Source organism: Rhinolophus hipposideros (genome assembly GCF_964194185.1).
Source record: "Rhinolophus hipposideros genome assembly, chromosome: 11".
Taxonomy (NCBI): Eukaryota; Metazoa; Chordata; class Mammalia; order Chiroptera; family Rhinolophidae; genus Rhinolophus; species Rhinolophus hipposideros.
This window is the reverse complement of record NC_138057.1, coordinates 679,786-695,016: the sequence shown is the minus strand read 5'-3', so window position 1 is coordinate 695,016 and position 15,231 is coordinate 679,786. Positions and strand designations below refer to the sequence as shown.

The following is a 15,231-nucleotide window of genomic DNA, read 5'->3' as shown; positions in this document are numbered from 1 at the left end:
TTAGTCTCCAAAAGCTCTTTTCTGATTGTGTATATGTATTTTCTGGGAAAAAGAGGAGAGACTCCAATCTTTGTTAGAAGCTTCCCAAATGTTTGGTATCCTTGCTGTCTGCTTATCACTGAGAAAACAGGGGTAAAACACGGACCAAAAGCTCTGAACATCTGGGTGGAGATGGTTAACTCTGTGCTTATACTGGGTTGTACTGAATACGGGGGCTCCCTGTTCCACCACTCACCCAAAGCCAAGTGGATGAGAACATAAGTTAAATTTAGGGACAAATACCTAATACTTGAAACAAATCATGGAGACATCAGGAGGATTGGGCTCATTTGTCCTGCTACACTTCAGTGCAGTTTCCCAATGAACCTCACCATTCCTAGGACCTGTAATTTCTAAACCTGGAACACTAACAGAGCTATTCTTCCACACGTTTCAAGCTATAGTGTCATCTGTCAGACAGAGCCTGTAAGCCTTCAGTCTTTAAGGAATTTCTCAAAGTTTCGTGTCTCCAAGTAGTGCTAATTATTTTGTAGTGCAGTGTTGCATTTTTTAAAAACAAATGTAGTTTTTACTATTTTTAGGAATTTCGGTGGCCCATTTGATTAGTCCATCATCTTGATTTGGTTTATCCAGGTCATTTTAAGATTTTGGGAAAACAAAAATATGGCTCCTCTCTGTCAAATAATTTGGACCCCTAACATAGAATAAACAAGAATTTAAAAAATAGATATTAGGGACAGCCAGATTGCTCAATTGGTTAGAGCACAAGCTCTGAACAATAGGGTTGCTGGTTCGATTCCCACATGGGCCAGTGAGCTTTGCCCTCCACAACTAGATTGAAGGACAATGATTAATGGGTCCTAGAAAAACACACTGTTCCCCAATATAAATTTAAAAAAAAGATATATCATTACCTAATCTATGACAGGCACTTTATATACTCATACGTTATTATTTTTATTTGCACAAAAAATTGGAAGGTAGGTATTATATTATCATCACCGTTGTACAAAAAAATAAACTTTAGTCAGAAACAACAGTAACTCACCCAAGGTCACCTGTAAGCAGTGGGATGGGCCTGGAACCCTGACCTGTCTCTGATCTGCTTACTTGCAGAAGAAGAAACTGAGGCCCAAGTATGTAACCAATGTAACAGAGTAGCCACAAGCAGAAGCCTCACAGGCCCTTGCACATTTTCTTGTTATGGCTTCAAGGTTGGAAGTTACATAATTTCAATAACATCAACATGTAACAGCTTTTTGTTTTTTACTCACAATACTGAATGTGAGGTTGGGGTAGGCAGACAGATGATGAGAGAATTAATTAACATTACCCCAACTAAAGGAGCCCCAGGAATGCAGTTCCTCTAAATCAGAGACAATTGCATCTCTGTTATCTGATAAAATTCAAATGGTATCATGTAGGCTAGTATAAATGTTAGGAATTTGGGATGCAAGTCATCTATGAAAACCAGATTTCTTAATCAAGCTCCATTTTTGTGCTTCCAACTGTGCCTTCTCAGCCTGCAGCCTAATGTTTTCCCCCTGCTGCTGCTTTCCATTTTTCCTGTGACTTAGAAAAAATATTTCCCTTGGTAACCATTTTCCTGGTTACTCCCTTGGCTGATTTTCTGCACAAAAAACTGTAAGGCATTTATCCCCAAGGGAGGCAGTTATTTCAGATTTTACTAAGAAGTCAGTTTACATTTTTCAACATTCCCTTCTGTCCTTTGTTTTAAAGAAAGCTCTGATTTTTGTTTCATTTTCAGCTGGAGACTTAAATGACACCAAGCAAAGCCTACTTAGTTTAGATTTCCAGGTAAAAAAGTTTTTAACTTTTAAGTTTTACTACAGCATGTGGAATGGTTTTAATATTTGAGTGTGTTATGTTGTAAATATGTTTAACACTTGAGGAAATTAGCTCTTACTAATAGATTTTTAAAGTTTAAAATGTGCATTATTCTGTTTACTTGTTTTTCTCAGGATGAATACTTCCCAAATATTTCAAACTTTACAGAATTAGGATTAAATATATTTTTATATGTTTAAATATAATTACGTGCTCAATAGAAGTATAAGTGGGTTCAGAAATTTTATTCTTTCTCTATTTTTAAGTCCTAATAGAACATTCACAATTAATTTAAACTGTTTTTCGTTTTTAGCCTGTTGAGTGACTTTAAAAGGGATAACAGACATCTCATGGCTTTGTGTAGAAGTTTAAATTCTAAATTTAATATTTTAAAATCTTACTTAAGACAGCTGATGAAAACTTTAAATGGAAAAAAAACAGTAAGTTAACCAAAGTTTACAGAGGTTATTTAATATTGGTATAAACATAGTAAGTGCCAGAAGGAAGAATTTACTTGGTCAAAATAATAGCTACTGTGATTAGAGTGCCATAAAGTCTTACCTCTAGAAACATATTCACTCAATTGCAAAATTACTTATTAAAGAGTAAAAGCAATGTGAAATTCTATAAATCACTGAAAAAAACAAAGGCCTGAGCTCAATTATAAAACTGGCATTGAAAGGCCATTTCATAAAAATTATTTAAACATTTCTGTGAGACAATTTGGATTCTGATTTTGTTAAAATTAAGATACTCTGCAAATATATTTCTGAACATATCTATTTAGATTTCTGGACAAGTAAAAGTCAGCCAATTTAAGGGAAGAAAAAGAGAAAGACTAAGGACCCAGTTTCCAGGATGGGAAAAGTGGAAGGGAGGCAAGCTCAGGTACCCTGGTGAGTGAGTGCTCAGAGGAGGCCCAGGGACAACAGGAAACGTGAACCCTAACCCCCCGCCCACACACACACACAAGGGAGTTATCTCCAGAGCCCTCCAGTCCAGGGCCCAGCTCCTCATGACTCTTACCCAGCACAGGACGGAGACCCTACCACATGACTGCCAAGGCAAGAATAATTCATTGTATGTGTTCATGCAGAGCACAGCATCTACGCTCTCTACCAGAGCCCACTTCCCTGCCACTCAGCAAATTGTACTTTCAGCCTGTTTCACAGTCCAGCTATTCATACTGCTTTGCATTGCTGCGATTGCCATTTCTTTTCCAACATTAGCTTGCTCTCTGAATTGACTTACATTTTTAGCTGCCAACCAGATAAGGGGTTTGCTCCTTCCTTGCATTTTGCATGTTTTTCTAAAAGATTACGAAAAGTTGTTCTAATATAGGTTCATTTCAATGACCTATAGCAAAGGTTTTGAAATGACTATAGTAATTAATGTACATGTATACTGAACAAAGTTAGCATGCTGAGGTTAGCTCATATAAAGATAACCTTAGCTCCATTTGTTGAGCTAAGGTAAAGTGGTGGCAAGTCAGAATATGATCCAAGGGTAACCTGAGTAGAGGAGGATGATGCTGGTGGAAGAAGCTATAAAAAGAACCACTGAGATCCAGGAGAGCAAAATGAGAAAGTATCACCCCCTCTTCTCTCACCACCAGGAGCCCTAGAAATGATACATGATATATTACAAACAAACACACACACGAATGTGTAGCTGCACTAAAAAATATAAGGGAAATTTCTGGTGAGACAGAAACTGTGAGGAGTACTTCAAAGACGGAAGAAGATGGGAATGAATTTGAAGAGGGAAAACACAACCTTAATATGGGAGATAACCGAGTAAAAGAGAGCTTGGGTGGGGAAAACAAGTCATTAGAGAAAAAGGTGCCAAGAAGGATAAATTTAAAAACAACAACCATACAACCGTATACATTATGGTAAAACTTCTGAATATTAAAAATGAGTTGAAAATATGGAAAAAAAAACTATTAAGAGGGAAAATAAGATTTCTTAGGAAGAGATGAAAATTAGATTCAACTTAAACTTCTCAACAGTAATATTAAATGTAAGAAATTTGTGGAAATTAGATGTAAGAAATTTTCAATAAATTATGAAAAAATGATTTTGAAATAATTCTGTTTCCAACTAAACAGAATGATGTTTTCTGACACAGAAGAATTCCAAATTTTTACAACTCACAACATTCTTTTGAAGAAAGAGGATGTATTTCAGCAAGAAATAAAATGAATCTGACGGAACTTCTGCTTCTAATAATGGCAGGCTAGGCGATTCAGATCGATCAACCTGCTGAGAATAATTAGACAAGAAAGGAAAATTACAGGGCCAATATATAGGGTAGGACTGAAACCCAAAGAAGTTTGGAACAGCTTTTCTTCTAGAGGCACCTGTGGATCCAACAGAGGTAGCTGAGAAGCTTAGCGTAGCTTTAAAACAGCTTCATGAGACAAAAGAGAAACAAAAATCAAAGGGCCAAGCAAGCAGCAGGGGTGGCGGGGAGAAGTCATGCCAGTGAAATCACCCAGCTTTGGTTTGGGACCCAAAGTGTAATTATTATTTGGAGATAGTGAAGCTCAGCTTCAAGTCACTCAATCTATGATTGGTAGTACCCTTAGCCTCATGCCCAAAGCATACGTAAATCCTTTTGGGACAAACTATACATTTATCCTAGGCTTCAAAGTATCATCATAACTTTTCATATACAATGTCTGGCACTAAATCAAAAGCCATCAGGCATGAGAAGAAACAGAACAACATGGCTAAAAACCAAACAAAATACAGACTATAGAAATAGACATACAAAGGGTGCAGAAAATGGAGTCTACAAACACAGACTTTTTAAAAAACATGATAAATATATTCAAAAAGTAAAAGAATAGATTGAAAATTTTAGTAGCATCAGAAACAAGAAGAAGAACCCACTGAAAATTAAAAACAGTTAAAAAAAAACACAAAAGAAATAAGGAAGTCAAAGAGTGGATTTAATAGCAGATAAACCACAGTTGAAGACATAGTTAGTGAATTGGAAGGTAGATTAAAAGAATAACCAGGATGAATCACAGAGTGACAGAAGGATGAAAAATACAAGAGAGGGAAAGAGACATAAAAAACATAATAAGAAACCAGCAAACAAAACAGAAACAAACTGATAGATACAGAGAACAAACTGATGGCTGCCATATGGAAGGAGGGCGGTTGGGGGACTGGGTGACAAAGGGGAAGGGATTAAGTACAAATTGGCAGTCACAAAACAGTCACAGGGATGTAAAGGACAGCACAGGGAATATAGTCAATAATATTATAATAATTATGTATGGTGTCAGGTGGGTACTAGACTTATCAGGGGAATCACATTGTAGGTTATATAAATGTCTAACCACTATGTTGTACACCTGAAACTAATATAGAGTGTCGACTGTAACTGAAAAAAAAAATTTAAACAACAAGACGTAATAAGGCTAACATACATGTAATTGCAGTTCTAGAAAGAAAGAGGAGAGAAAAGCAAGAAAATATTATTTGAAGGGATACGGGCTTAGAAGTTTCCAAATTTAATGAATTTTCCAAATTTAATGGCTTTAGATTCAAGAAGTACTGTGAATCCTAACAGGATAAAAACAAGAAAATCATAAATACAACAAGGTAAAACAGATGAAAACCAAAGTCAAAGAGGACATCTTAAAAGCAGCCAGGAAAAAAAAAACCTTTTAAAGGAGAAATAATTAGACTGACAGATGACTACTTAATAGTAGAAACTATGGAAACAAGAAGACACTGGAATGAAATCTTCAAAGTGCTGAACAAAAACACTTGTCAACCTACAATCCCATATCTAGAGAATACATCCTCCTTTCAGAATAAACATAAAACATAAGCATTTTCAAATAAAAAGATAATTGGTCATCAGTATTCCAGCACTGAAGGAATTACAGAAATAAAATAATGCCAATAGAAGACTGGAGATGCAAGAAGGAATAACAAGACACAAAAAGGATAAATGTTTAGGTAAACTAAACCTCAACTGGGGGCAGTTAAAGTTAAAAATAAAATGATGCAAAAAATATATTAAGCAGACATTAACCAAAAGAACACAACAACATTATTAGACAAAGTAGATCTTATGACAAAAAACACTACTAGAGATACAGAAAGTACTTAACAATAATAGCCCCAGAAACATTTAACAATTCTAAATTTGTATCTACCTATAACATAGCTTCAAAAATATGTTAGTAAATATGATCAAAGTGACTTATAAGTATTAAATTACATCCAAAAATAAACCTAATGGATAATATAGTTCAAAAACAATGAAGACTCTATTATTACATTATTTGTAAATTAAAAATAAAACACAAAAATACTTCCAGAAGATATATGGACAAATGTTTACAATAGCAGAAAACTGGTAAAAATTAAATACCCATCATCAAATTGTTTGTTAAATAACTTGTGGAATGAAACTAGTGTACAAACCTGATGGATTTACATACATTGACATATACGAGGTCTGACAATTAAGTTCGTGAACTCATCCTAGGAAAAAAATGCTACATACCTCATCACTGAATATCACTACAATCACCTTTGAAGTACTCTCCCTGGGAAGCTGTGCACTGATGCCAGTGCCTAGTCCACCCTGCAAAGCAATTTTGGAACTCTTTTTCTGGAATGGCCATCAGAGCTGTTGTCATATTACCCTTGATGTCCTGAATGTCATCAAAATGTCTTCCTTTCAGTATTTCCTTTACCTTCAGGTAAAGAAAGAAGTCATTGGGGCCAGATCAGGTGAGTAGGGAGGGTGTTCCAATACAGTTATTTGTTTACTGGCTAAAAACTCCCTCAGAGACAGTGCCAGGTGAGCTCGTGCATTGTCGTGATGCAAGAGCCATGGATTGTTGGCAAAAGGTTCAGGTCATCTAGCTTTTTCATGCAGCCTTTTCAGCACTTCCAAATAGTAAACTTGGTTAACTGTTTGTCCAGTTGGTACAAGTTCATAATGAATAATCCCTCTGATAATCAAAAAAGGTTAGCAACATCGTTGCAACCAGTTCGCAAACTTAATTGTCAGACCTCATATGTCCACAATTTATTATTGAGTAAAAATAAAATAAATTGCAGCATAATATATACCTAACCATTCCATTTGTGTTTAAATATGTATGTTCATGTGCTTAGAAGGGGTTATGAAAGATACACTAAAATCCGGGTTGGGAAACTATAGCCTAAGTGCATCAGAACACAGCCACACCCATCCATTTACTTATCTTCTATGGTTACTTTGGGGCTACAGTAACAGCAATTGAATAGTTTTGACAGAGACTGTTGGCTTGCAAAGCCTAAAATACTGACTCTCTTGACCTTGAAGAAAAAGTGTGCCTATTTTGTACTAAACTATGAATTATGGTTAAGGTAATTAATCTTTTATGCCTTAAACACATATGTATCATTTTGAGTTGTTTTTTTAATACACTATTTGTATAATTTTAAACACATCCTAAAAAGGATTGAGAAAAAATGATGACGACCATTGATTAGAGCGTGGTGCTAATAACACCAAAGTTGTCAGTTTGATCCCCACATGAGGCGTGTGAGCTGTGCCCTCCTTAAAAAACAACACATATCCCTGAAGAAAAAAAAAGACGACGACCTTAGGAGAGAGAAACTGTGAACGTGGCTTTTATCTTTAACTCTCTTATGGGCTATCATGTGGACAACCAATTATAGCTCAACCTAAGAAAGACCTTTTGGACAGAGTTGTCTGAACATGGAAGATAAATAATTCCCCACTACTAGAAAAGCACATGACTTCAAAGACTCATTCCAAATCTGAGCTCTACACAGTGAAGCACCATTATAAATGATGTAGATTGTTAGGAAACAACAACGTCACCTGAGCACAACGGAAATACAAACTGAAAGGAGGATCATAAATTGAAGAATATGAAATTCTCACTGCATGAGCTTATGTATGAGACTTGGAAACAGATTAAAAAAAAAGAATGCCTTGGAATTAGTAGGATAGCTTCATAATTCATTTATAACTAACCCCATTTAGTTACAACTCATTAGGTTCTGCCTATAAGCAACATGGGACCGTCCTAATTAAAAGCCTTCAGTAACTATTTCTCTACACCAGGGTTTCTGCATCCGGGCACGACTGACACTCGGGCTGGCTGACCCCGTGCTGTGGCAGGCCATCCTGGGCACTGCAAGCAGCCTCCCTGCTTTAGCAGCCTCCCTGGCCTCTCCACACTGACAGCCAAAGTGCCCCTCTTGCTTGTGACTACTGAAAATGTAGCCAGAGGTTGCCCAGTGTCCCCTGGGGCAAAATCCTCCCCTGTCCAGAACCACTGCTATAAACTGTGGGCTGGAAAACTTGCTACAAGCTAGTTTGGATTTTGCAGATTATATTGTGAGTCTGTCTTAACTATTCAACTCTGCCATTGCTGTGCAAAAAGTAGCCATAAGCAATATATAAATAAGTGAGCATGGCTGTGCCAATAAAACCTTATATACGGATACTGAAATGTTAATTTCATATAGTTTAATCTGTAATATTATTCTTCTTTTAAATTTTAAAACCGTGAAAATATAAAAATTATGTTTAGCCTATAGGCTGTACAAAGGCACTCAGCAGGCCCAATTTGGTCTTGAGCGCTTCATTTCCTGACGCCTGGTCTAAGTTACTCTCAACCTCACAGCTTGGTCCTCAAGACCCTCACTTCAGCTCCACCCGAGGAGAGGTCTGAGGTCACACAACATTGCTAAGTGCCTCAGACCAACAGGGAGTACGGATTTGACTCATCACATGATTTCCATGTGATTCTGCAGTTGCTCTCTTACTCTGAACATCAAAGTGGTAGCCCGATCCAAATATAGTGGTAGAGATAATTATAGTGCATATATTTATATTGTACCTGTAAACTATAAATTAAAAATTATTATGAAGGAAAGTACATAATCTAAAGTGTACCTGTAAAACCGTAGCCACAGTCCAGAGTATGAATACCCCGGCACCTCCGAAGCTCACTCATCACCGTGATGACCTCCTCCACCTACCAGGCTGCCAAGTCCCCGTCCCTGCTAAGCAACCACTGAGGTGCTTGCCTTGTAGCAAAGGTTGTATTTCCTACAGTCTCATATAAATGGAATCAGTATGTATCCTTTTGGGTGAGACTTCTTTTATTCAACATTTCTAGATTCACCTGCTGTTACTGCGAATTCGTCTTCCACTGTATATTCATACAGATTATAGATTGTTTATCTACTAACATGTTGATGGACATTTGAATGGCTTGTGCTTTTTGTCTAGTATGAAGAAAGCTTTTATGAACATTTATAAAAGAGTCTTCTTGTGGACATATGCTTTCTTTCTGTTGGGTAAATGTCTAGGAGTGGAATGGCTGGGTAAGTAGCACGTGCATGTTTAACTTTTGAAGTAACTGCCAAACTGTTTTCCAAAAATGTCTATGCTGTTTTACATCACCAAGGGCATTGTGTGAGAACTCTAGTTACTCCACATCTTTGCTAACACTTGCTATGGTCTGCCTTTTTAATTTTAGCCATTCCAATAGGTGTGTAGCAGTATCTCATTGAGGTTTCAATTTCTATTTCCGTAATGACTCATGATTTTGAGTACCCTGTCATGGGCTTATTTGTCATTTGTGATCATCTTTGGTGAAGTGTGTTCAAAGTTTTGAACTGTTTTAAAAATTGGGTGGGTTTATAAAGTTCTCAGCACCCAAAATTGGATGTACTAGAACATATGTATTGTTCTCCACAGTTCCATTCTGAATGGTCATGACCATTTTGATACAAATGCCAAGGTGAAAACAAAACCCTCTGTAGGATTTGTCAAGGAACCTTTGTAAAAGGAGCAGTTTCCAGCCAAACCAGATGGTACAAGGGAAAGCTCTTGCAGGAGCTTCAAAGGTCTTCAGTCCCTGGGAGATATTGCGGGTTTGGTTCCAGATCACTGCAATGAAGCAAGTATGGCAATAAAGCAAGTTGTAATCTTTTAACTGGTAGAGGGTCTTGCCTTCAATTTGCAAACAACCCAACATTTGTTGGGCGCAATAAAATGAAGTGCAATTTTTTAAAAATTGGGTGGTTTTTCTTTTAATAATTGAATTAAAACATCTTTATTGTTGATACAAGTCCTTTGTTGTACATCTTGCAAATAGTTTTCCTATTATGTGGCAGGACTTTTCATGGTCTTAACAGTGTCTTTTAAAGAGAAAAAGATTTCTATTTTGATGAAGTTCAATTTATTTTTAAAAATATTTCATGCTTTCATTGCTGTATTTAGGAAATCTTTGCTAACCCCAAGGTCCCCAAAAGTTTTTCCTTTGTTTACTTCTACAAATAATTTTCCTCTTACATTATCTATGACAATTTTTTATACTGCATTTTTGTTTCGTATGTGACTATGCAATTATTCTAGTACCCTGTGCTGAAAAGATCACCCTTCCTCCATTAAAACTTTTGGTACCTCTATCAAAATGCAATTGACTGTGTATGTTTAGTCTATTTCTATACTCTCTATTCTGTTTTTTACTTGTCTGTCTTAACACCAATATCACACTATCTTTATTTCTCTAGCTTTTAATACGTATTGAAATCAGGTAGTGTTACCCTCCGAATTTGTTCTTTTTTTACAAAGTTGTTTTGGCTGTTCTAGGCTCTTTGCATTTCCATATAAGTTTTAGAAACACCATGTCAATTTTTTTTGAAAGTCTGCTGGAATTTTGATTGGATTTGTGACAGATTTATAGATTAATTTAAGGGAGAATTGTAATTTAAAACTAAATGGTCTGATCCATATACACATTGTATATCTCCATTTATATAGGTCTTCGTTCATTTATTTCAGCAATTCTTTATAGTTTCCAGGGCAGTAATCTTGCACATCTTTTGTCAGAAGTATCCTTTATGATATCACATTTTTATGTTATTATAGTTTCATTTTTAACTTCATTTCCTGATTGCCATTAGTATATAGAAATAATCTTGAGTTTTGTATCATTTGAATCCTGCAACTTCACTAAGCTCTTATTACTTACGGAACTTTTTGGTAGGATTTCCTACACAGACGATCACGACATTTGTGAATAAAGCCAGTTTTACTTCTTTCTTTCCAATTTGGATGCATTTTACTCCTCGGTCTTACCTTACTATATTGGCTACAACATTCAGTAAAATGTTGACTAGAAGTGGTGAGACCAGACCCCCTTTCATTGTTCCTGATCTTCAGGGGAAAACATTGTATTGAACAATTAAGCATGAGTTTTAGCAACATGTTTTTTATATATTCCAATTATCAGATTTAGGTTTACAGTAAGTTAAAATCAATGAAACGACACTGAGACATCATTATGACCAAGTCCATAATGTACAATTCACATTTGGTGTTGTACATTGTATAGGTTTGGATAAATGTATAATGACATGTATACACCATGACATGGAATATTTTCACTGCCCTAAAAATCTTCTGTGTTCCATCTATTCATCCCTCCCCCATGAAACCAACTCCTGGCAACCACTGATTTTTTTACTGCCTTTTCCACAAAGCCATATAGTTACAATCATACAGCATTAGCACTTTCAGACTGGCTTCTTTCACTTAGCATTATGCATTTAATGTTCTTCCATGTCTTTGCATGGATTGCCAGCTCATTTCGTTTTAGCACTGAATAATATTCCATTGTCTGGATGGACTTCCAGACAATGAAAGTGAATGTTTATCCACTCACCTACTGAAAGACATCTCAGTTGCTGCCAAGTTTTGGCAATTGTGAATAAAGCTGATGTAAACATCCACGTGTAGGTTTTGTGTGGATATAAGTTTTCAACCCATTTGGGTAAATACCAAGGAGCATGATTGCTGGGTCATATATTAAGAATATATTTAGTTTTCAAAAAAACTGCCAAACTGTCTTCCAAAGTGGCTGTACCATCTTGTGCTGGCACCAGCAATGAATGAGAGTTCTGTGGCTTCACATCATTGCCAGCATTTGGTGTTGTCAGTGTTTTTGATTTTGGCTATTCTAATAGTTGTATAGTGCTATCTTGTTTTAACTTGCAATCTATTATTTTAAAATCAATATTTGAGACAGGAAAATAGAAATTCTGGATGACAAGTATGGATTTGTCTATTTCTTCTTGCAGTTCTATTGGTTTTTTTATTAATGTATTTCAAAGCTGTACTGTTCTGTATATAAGGTTTAGGACTGTTACATCTTCACAACAAAAAAAAAATCCCTTTATCATTATGCAATGGCTCTTTATATGCTTGATAATATTCTTCTTCATCTTATCTACTTCATCATACATTATTATAGCCATTACACTTTATTTTTCAATTCAATTGACATACAATATTGTATTAGTTTCCAGTGTATAACACAGTGATTAGACATTTATATAACATACAAAGTGATCACCCCAGTAAGTCTGGTACCTACCTGACTATATTCCCTATGCTATATTTTACATCCCAGAATTCCATTTTTCTTTTGATTAGTGTTACCATAGTATATATTTTCCAACCTTTTAATTTAACCCATTTGTATCTATATTTAGCATGAGTTTCTTTTTTTTTTTTTTTTTTTTTTCCAGCTGCTTCCAAATCCCTTCACCTTTCCCCTTATCCCCAACCCCCTCCCACACACCCATCTAACCACTCTCGGTTTTTTCTAGCATGAGTTTCTTGAAGGCAGCATCTAGTTGGGTCCTGTTTTTTTAAATTCAATCTGACAGTCTCTCAGTCTCCGTCTTTCAACTGTGGCATTTAATCAATTTACATTTAATATAATTTACATATATGTTTTGGATTATTTTTTATCATTTCACTTTATCTCCTTTATTGGCTTATTAGCTATAACTCTTTTTGTTTCCTGGTTACCTTCAGGCTCATAATGTGCAACTTTAACTTACTACAGTTTACTTTCAAGTGGTATTATTCCACTTTGCTTATAGTATAAGAAACTTACAACAGTACATTTACATTTCCTATTTCTTCCACTCTGCTTCTATTCCCATGCATTTTACTTCAACTTATGTGATAAACACCCAAATATAGTATTATTGTATTACTGTAATTGTTAAACAGTTGAGTGTATTAGATAGTCAATTATCTTTTATTTGAGTACCTTAAAGACGTTGCTCTCCTGTCTTCTGGCTTGTACTATTTCTGAAGAGAAGTCTGCCTTTATTTATAATTTTGTCTTTTTTTTCTTTTAAAAAAATGTTAAAAAATGTTTTTTTTGCTTTTAACAACATGTTAAAAGTTGCTTTTAACATTTTCTCTTTTAAGGCAATTTGAATGATAAATATTTGGTATAATTTTCTTCATATTTCTTATGTTTGGGGTTCAATGGGCTTGGATATGTGGGTTTATCATTTTCATCAAACTTGGAAAATGATCGGTCTTTATTTCTTATATTTTTTGTGCCTCCCTAGTCCTTTGGGGGCTGGAATTGGACATAAATTGATCTGCCTGTAGTTATCCCACAGCTCAGTGATGCTCTGTTCTTGTTTCTCATTAGTGTTTTGTGTATAATATATGTGTATTTCATTTTGGATAATATCTATGACTATGTTTTCAAGTTCACTAATTTCTTCTGTAATGTCTAATGTGCTATTCATCCCTTGTAGTCTAGTTTTCATCTCTCACGTTGTAGTTTTCATCTTTAAATATTTGATTTGGATCTTTTTAAATATCTTTCCTCTACCTTCTTGAGTATCTGGAATATAGTTATAATAACTTTTAATGGCCTACTTAATAATTATGTCAGCTTTGCCATTTTGGAGTTGATTTCAATAGATTGATTTTTCTCATCACTGTGGGTCAACTCTTCCTTCTTTGTGTGCTTGGAAAATGTTTGCTGGAGTCTCGGGCACTGTTAGGTGCTCTGGGACATGGTTAAGTTATTGTACCTCACTTCTTCCTCTCAGGAAGGCTTGTTGTTCAGTTGTTAAATGGGATCAGGGCAGCTGTTAGTCTAGGGTTAACTGTTTCTCCTGCTGTGCCGGTATCCCGATGCCCTGTGAAGTACAGGTTTTCCATTCTGACTGGTGTGCACACAAACTCTCCCCAGCCTTTCTTGAGCCCCAGGGATTTTTTTTTTTTTTACAGGAGTTGTTTCTCCAGTGTTGAGTACTTTACTCAGTACTCAGGTGAAGACTTGAGGTCTCTGGAAGGTGTTTTCTTGGTAGCTCTCACCTCTCTGTACCCTGCCCTGTAAGCTCTTGCCTCTCTGGCATCCCCAGACCCCCAGGTCTGTCTTTTCAGCTGATGGAGACTGGGGCTCCGCTTGGGCCCCCTCTCTGGGGTGCAGTCTGGGAAGGAGTTCCCTCCAGGCAGTAAGCGGGCTTCACCTCTCAGAGCTCTGTCTGTGCTGTTCCATGTCTAATGTTTGAAAATGTTGTTTCATGTATTTTGTCCCAATTTTAAGTTGTTTTAGAAGGGAAGGTTTATCTGGTCTGTTAATTCCATCTTGGCTGAAAGCAGAAGTCAGATTTGATAAGTCCTGTCACAACACTGGTGTAATGGCTGATGGGTTCTCTAGGAAGTAACCATAAACTAACTTGCACTTCTTCAGGAGTCGCTACTTCCTGGAGCCACTGTGTTACTAGCTGTCCATCCACAAGAATGTTGGCAAGGCAGGGATGCAAGCCTCCCACAAACAAGTGCTCATATTCTTGGCCTCCAGGTGATGTACCTTATGGTAGAATGTCAAAATAGGTCAGCGAGTGACATTTGTACCTAGGCAAAGGAACCAGGGTGGCAACCTGATGTTTGGTAGTCAAGGTAGGTTCCTATTGAGAGATCACGATATTGGTGGGACCTGAAACTGCTCCCCCATCTCCTACACATCTGGGTGGCAGGCACCGAGGGGTGAAAAGCCTGCTGTACTTCCAGGACACAGCCTCCACTCCGATGCCCTTGCGATGCCCACAGCTTACCTACAGGTTTTGAAACAGACCTGTAAGACAGTAGCAGCTGAATGTCAACAGATCACTTTATTTCATACAGAAAAGCTGAATCACATGCTTAATGGGTCTCTTAGCTATTTTCTAAGGTCCCCACAAAACTGCTGGTTGACAGCCTGAGGCCACTGTTGGCCCATTGAGCCTTCCAAGTCCCTCCTTTGCAGTTGGAGTTTTCATCTATGTATGTAATATCACCTTGAACCTTTACCACTCCTGCCCATCGCCAGCCAGAGTGGTGTTTTCTGAAGTAGGAGTTTTGTTTTAGTTGACAGAGGTGATCAAGGCAGGCCCGTGGGATCAACGTCATCGCTGAGCAAAGCTGCACTTAACTGGTGATGCTGGGTCCTTAGGGTCCCTGGGTTTTCATGGCTGTGTGGAGAGGGTACTCCAACTCAGCGAGCACTGACAG

At 36.8% G+C, this 15,231-nt stretch overlaps 2 protein-coding genes across 3 annotated transcripts in view; one reads left to right on the top strand and one right to left on the bottom strand.

Annotated features, from left to right (window-relative positions):
- Positions 1–15,231, bottom strand: part of CENPP (centromere protein P) — a 237,788-nt gene that overhangs the window by 43,800 nt on the left and 178,757 nt on the right. The gene's annotated exons all lie outside the window — the stretch shown is intronic.
- Positions 1,671–15,231, top strand: part of ECM2 (extracellular matrix protein 2) — a 37,184-nt gene continuing 23,623 nt past the window's right edge. Inside the window, exons 1-2 of one of the 2 annotated variants that reach the window (XM_081065624.1) lie at positions 1,673–1,818; positions 9,026–9,233. The gene's annotated coding sequence lies outside the window, so the exon portion shown is untranslated. Of the gene's footprint in view, positions 1,819–9,025; positions 9,234–15,231 lie in introns of both variants that reach the window. The other variant, XM_081065623.1, reaches the window with a different exon arrangement.